Genomic DNA, 6826 nt, shown 5'->3' on the forward strand with positions numbered 1-6826 from the left:
GAAGGACGGACGGACGGACAAGGGCAAATCTATATGCCCCCCTCCCCCGAGTGGGGGCATAAAATGCAGCAATTAGGCCTTAGATACATAAGTTATCACTAAATTTGACTAAATGACCGGGGGTCGTTTTTTTATGGGAGTCAATATTCTTCGTGAGGTTCAGTTTACTTCACGTGGGGGAGTCATAGTACTATGATCTGGAGGTCATAATACTATGACCGGGGGGTCACTTTTTCTATAGAATAATGGCCGGGGGGTCATTATTCTATGGGGGTCGAAATACTTCATTACACCGGCTGTTCTTTATTTTATATAAAATCCACTTATTTTATAACGAATCTGTGTTGATATTTTACTCTTTATTTCGAATTTTCGGACACTTGTCCTTTTTCAAGAATATGGAAATATTTTTTCTGACTAAGTAATATCCATGTAACATTTTCTAGCATATCAGATTTTCAGAGACTTACATTCCCATAAAGAACTATATCGCTGGTGTAAGAAAACTACAGTTCGCTGAATTTACTCCTTTTGGTTTCTCGAGACATTATGGGGGCAAGGGACAGTAAATTTGAAAATTCCACAAATCTGCGCTGATACCAATGCGAAAAAAATCATGAAAAATCCAATTTTGATAAATTCAAGGTAAATGTTGAGCGAATGTATTGCATAGACATAGCACTTCATTATGTGACATTTTCAGCCTGCCGATTCTGTTGCTTCTGTGATAAAAACGTGTGAAACGCAGGTTTCAGGACACTAAATTTTGAGGCAAAAATGGCCCAAAATGCACACCTTGCGCGACCTGTACCGTATTATCTGCAAATGACTGACCTAAAACACCTGTATATTTTTAAAGCATGTGACCAGAAGAAAATAATAACGGTGGGAAGAAAAGTGTCGCATAACCGTTTACTTTTTCCGCAATTTTGAGCTGAACCTCAGGTAAGAATTTAGACCCGGCCGTCTACACGGAGCTAGGGAAATCGATTCAAGCACATATTTACTTTACACAATAACTACTTGGACTCAGGAATCCTCAGTTCTATAAATATCATAAATAGCCAGTTGAATATAAATGCCTTTAAAGTGCATCTGTCTATTTTATTTAAAAAACGTATCCGGGCCAAATGCGAAAATGGCCCCTGCCACTTAAGGTTCTTACGCCGCCAAATTTACCTGGCATGCGATAGGATTTCGATAGAATGCTACACATACATACTGAAACACGTTAGTGTGAAAGAAAACACGATGCTATTGAGAAAGGGCACGAGCAAAGGAAGAAAGATTAGCTCTTTTTATATCTGGACTACTTGCGGAGGCTTACATTTGATTTGGTAGTGATCAACCTAAACAGAACCAAGTCAAATAAAGAGAGTGGCGTTTTGTATCCAAATATAATAATTTATTTTATGCTCTACTGTGAAATACTGAAATTTATCGTGAAGTAAAATTGATGTTTTCACTGTTTCAAACAGTGAAAATATCATTTTTATTTTTCACTGGTACGGAACTACATTTGAATGCGAAATGATACGAATTATGAATGATAGGAAATTCCTTGCAAACTATTCTTCGGTAAAAGTAAAGATGTATGAAAATAATAAAAGGATAATAAATACTTACAACTAAAACACGTAAAAGAGCTATTTATAGTTTTTCTACAAAGACATCCTGACGTCACAACATTATGATGCGATGCACGTGACGTTGTGCGAACAAACTGAATATAATTTGGTTAAAACCATTAAAAATCATGCATGAAATAAATAGAAAATTTGTTTGTTTCAGCGTAAGGTCGAAATATATTTCACTCGTGAACACCATAATTTACATTATAGTGTTCACTCGGTGAAATATATTTCGATCTTACACTGAAACAAACAAATATCCTCTATATTTCTAATATAAAAAATCTATGAACATTCCCGTTAAAACAAGGGAGTCTGACGTCACCTTGATGTACTATTTGGCGCCATACAGGCGCCGAGAGAGAGAAAGACAGAGTACTATTTTATTTGATGAGCTATATAGTAGTACATAAAATACGTTTCATGATCGAAATAATACACACATTGTATATAGGTTATAAAGCGCGGAAAATAACTCAATACACGAACTACTTCCCGTATTTTAAGTCAGTCCTTGCGTTGACGTCACGTCGACCTACTATATTTTGCGCCATACATGTGGGATGGTAGAGTGCTTCTTTATTTCATCTACTTGTTTACAAGAAACTACTTTTGAAAAAGTGCATGTCCTCATGCTGCTTCATTTGATAACTTAAGTGGTAACTGATATGTAATACCGGAGTATAGTTTTGGTAATTTCTATATAACCTATACTACGGTGCCCCTAAAGTGACATGTTACACACTTTTTTTCCACTTAGGTAATGTGAGACTTTTTTTATTCGTTTAAACGAAATCATTTCGTTTTAACGAAATAAGTTTAAACGAAATCATTTCGTTTGAACGAAATCATTTTTTTTTTATTTTGTTGGGTTTAACGTCGCACCGACACAATTATAGGTCATATGACGACTTTCCAGCTTTGATGGTGGAGGAAGACCCCAGGTGCCCCTCCGTGCATTATTTCATCACGAGCGGGTACCTGGGTAGAACCACCGACCTTCCGTAAGCCAGCTGGATAGCTTCCTCACATGAAGAATTCAACGCCCCGAGTGAGGCTCGAACCCACATCGGTGAGGGGCAAGTGATCTGAAGTCAGCGACCTTAACCACTCGGCCACGGAGGCCCCCGAAATAGCATTTCGTAAAAACGAAATCATTTAGTAAAAACGAAATCATTTCGTTTTAACGAAATAACTATTTCGTTTAAACGAAATGTAACTTATTTCGTTTAAACGAAATCATTTCGTTTTAACGAAATAGTTATTTCGTTTTAGCGAAATGATTTCGTTTAAACGAAATAAAAAATAGTCTCACATTACCTAAGTGGAAAAAAGTGTGTAACATGTCACTTTAGGGGCACCGTACTATACCGTTCACCTTCATCTTTGAGGTTGGAGTCTGGGTGTTGCTCATGACAAGTTGTCAGTTACAGGGGAACATTTGTGGAAAAAAAATCCCTTCATGGATGGGAGAGTTAAGGTGAAAAAAAAAACCTAATGAAATTTGACCCCAGTGTGACCTGAATCTCATTATGAGATACATTTGTGCCATGTAATATTAGAAACCCTTCAAAGATGATAGGTAAACAAAACAGTACGAACGTTTGACCTCCAATTGTTTATTTTAATCATATACAAATACAATACAAATTTACAAGACATGCATACAAAAAACGAACTAAATGTAAGAATATTATAAATGCATGGATATACAGATTACATATAAAAGCAAACGGGTAGACTGGCATCAGTCGTTAGAGTCATTAAATGTAAAGCACCTGGCCATAAAATCAATCCTCTCTGATACCACTTTCTGAAAACATGTCTCTGTTGAGATGAGCCTAGAGAGAAAATGTTTTCTGAGAAAATATCAGTGTCAGTATGAAGAAACTAATATTATTACAGATTATTAAATTTTGATCTCAACAGACTTTATAAGTCTAGCAAAAGGGTTGGGCCATAAGTTTTGACAACATTAGCGGGCTGGCCCTTCCCAGATGTCATACTGCTAGTAACAAAATGAGCATTATTTTCTTTGTATTTCCGTCGCATTTACATGAAATAAAAGAACATTTTATTTTATAATGAAGTTCAAAAATGAAAAAGAGGAAGAAAAAAATAATGAAAAATACAACGAAGAAGTAAACTTGATTTAAGAAAGAGGAGAAAAGGAGGGAAAAAAAGACCCTGCGTTGATATTCTCGTCCGTAAGCTCATCGCAAACACCGAATATACACCTCAGACAGCCATTGTTGAAAATAGGCCTATCTTAATTTAAATCTAAAAACATATTAATCATTTTCGAACCTTCTTGTCGATTTGATAAAGCAGTGAACATGTTGAAATAGCCTTTTATTGTGACCTTGACTCTGAATGTTGTGCATGACTCATGTTAAAGGCGTTGTACTACCTGAAACTGTGGTCCCCTAATGTAGTCCTTTTCCGGAGTTTTAGGCATTCGTATTTATAAGTTATTAGATTTGTATCGAGAAATATGCATGAGTTCTGCAGCGGAAATATTGCGCGACTTTAGGAGCGCAATATTGTTCCGCAAAAGAACGAGTGCATATTTCTCGATGCAAATCTAATAATCTTTTAATTACATAGACCTACGCATCTACACTTAGAATTATCATATAAGTGATACAAGTTTGTTATTACGCCTGTGTGATAATGGAAATATGGTCGTTAAAGAACATTTAGACGCGAAGACATACATGAAACTGACGTCATAAGTGACGTCATACAACCGATATGAAATTTGAACGTCAATATGGAAAATTATTATTCAACTTTACAATATTATACACTGTATTAGATCAATTGCAAACATCATATGAAACAGACAGAGCTAATACAAAACATAACTGAGCCAATATGAGAAAAACAGGGCCAATACGAGAAAAACAGGGCCAATATGGAATTCTAGCATTCTGATTGGTTCAAAAGAGAGGGCCAATACGGAGAAGCCACTTCCATTAGATTTTTAAATGACGCCATTTTGTTTTACATCAGAGTTATAGATTATATTTTTTTTTTTACATTTTGACAAAAAATCATCCAACATATAGAGGATAATTGTTGGTTTCGGTGTAATATCACGTTTTATCCTGTCACTTGCAGTATTTTCGACCCGATATCAGGGTGCCGTATATCTTTCTTGATATACCGTCAGTTGATCATGTGACCAGTGATATACGGTCAATTGATCATGTGACCTTATGATCGATATTGTTGTCATAAGAAATTTTGCAACGAAACCATCATCATTGTGTTGGAAATGTCCGAACTAAGAAAATGAGTGGTCAAATAATGAGTTTTTATTAAAAAACGAAGAAGTTATTGCGATTTTGCCGGTAATCGCGTCATTATATAAGTGACGTCATTACGAATATGACGTCATAAAAGCGATTGTCGCACACTTATTTTTGTAAAATAAATTGACAAATATAGGAATATGAAGTAATGACAAGATAAATAGAATAATAGGTTAGTGCCTAAGATGGAGAAAGTTTATCTGGCTTGGCTCCGGACGTTCTCAGGTTCGCCTTTGGCTCACCCGATAACCTCCTCCACCTCGCCAGATAAACTTTCTCATCTACGGCACTAACCTATTATTCTCTATATAATTTCACCGAGTGGGCACCAAAAGTGATATTTTCACGAGTGGCGCAGCCACGAGTGAAAATAACAACTTTTGGTGTTCACGAGTGAAATTACCGTGATATTACATCGATACCAACAATTTTTCTGTTTATTTTATGTCTAAAACTCTACTTTTGTTGTGTTTATTTCAATAAAATGTCGAAATTTGCGGGAAATTTTATCAGGAAGCATCGCAAAGATGACGTCATTTTAACGACGTCATCGTCATATTGTTTCCGGCTTTCAGTACGCTCGGTAAACTTTTTGACGTTAATCCGGGTATCAGATTTGATAATTTTCACTGAGTGGCCAGTGAGTTTATCAGGATATAATTCACCGTTATATTTCGATACACCACCGAAAAACATAAAATAAGTTCATTTAATAACCAAGTATGACTGAGCGGGATGTACGTCTTCAGAGATTACAACGATACTTTCGCTTATTCGGTATTTTGTAAAATGCAGGTGTTTCCTGTCAGAAATTCTGGCAGTTGTGAAGGAAAATAATAAGAAAATATGGAAACTCAGATTAATTAAAAGGATGAGACTTATCTTTAACAGACATTTTGATAGTGTGGACTATTTGTGCAATGATAAATAGCGATTCAAATGCTGGAAAGTGCATGAATAAATTGGTGAACAAGAGTGTCAGTTGTGAACTGCAAACAACTGAACAATTTCGGATAAGAATTAAACGAGGCATGGGACTATATAATATGTGCTTGGTTGGTTGTATTATCTTGATCAACACATATGTGTATAATTTTGTGTCTCGTTGCTTGCATCCTAAAAAGAAATGACTTTTAAAGCAGTTTTTATCACTGTTCAAATGATAAGATACTCGCTAAAGAAAATAAATAGGAATTCCAAAAAATAAGGTAAGTTCTAGTTACTCTTGATTATGTCACATTAAAAATATCTCTCAAAATTATTCTCAAGTACCTACATACAACTCATTCTGTTTTACTGGCGAAAATGATCATGGTTTCTAAAATACGTCAAAACAATTTGTCAAGATTTTTCACCTGAACTTGCATAGCTATTGTAACATCATTGAATTAAGCCACAGTCAGATATACCTTATTGGCCAGGGGGAGGACGGGGACTTACCCACGGAGATGTAAATTAGTAAGAAGAGATTACATACGTCTGTTCTCTGTGGTGACACTGTAAAGTCTGCTCTTCTAGTTGGAGAATCCCGCCCTCTAACGACTTCCGGAAGTAGGTATCACACCACTAATAATACCAACCTTTAGGAACACGGCCGCTAAATGTATCATCCGTCACAACACTCCCCCCAACTTTATAATGAAAGCCTCAGTCCAGTGTGGGAGAAATGTTGTGAATAATAAACCAATGATGATTAGAAACCATCACAGATTTATTAGCCTGTGGAGAACTAGAAGTCCTTTAACTGTACATGACTGGTAGTTATCGAACTGGACTGGAACTCTGTATATTGGACTAGAAGCCCAATAACTGTCATCTGGAACACCTTCTGTACATAGTTTGGATTAGAAATCCAATGGTTTGGCTTCTGGCACTCAT

The sequence above is a fragment of the Mercenaria mercenaria genome, chromosome 19, assembly GCF_021730395.1.
Source record: "Mercenaria mercenaria strain notata chromosome 19, MADL_Memer_1, whole genome shotgun sequence".
In the NCBI taxonomy this organism is placed as follows: Eukaryota; Metazoa; Mollusca; class Bivalvia; order Venerida; family Veneridae; genus Mercenaria; species Mercenaria mercenaria.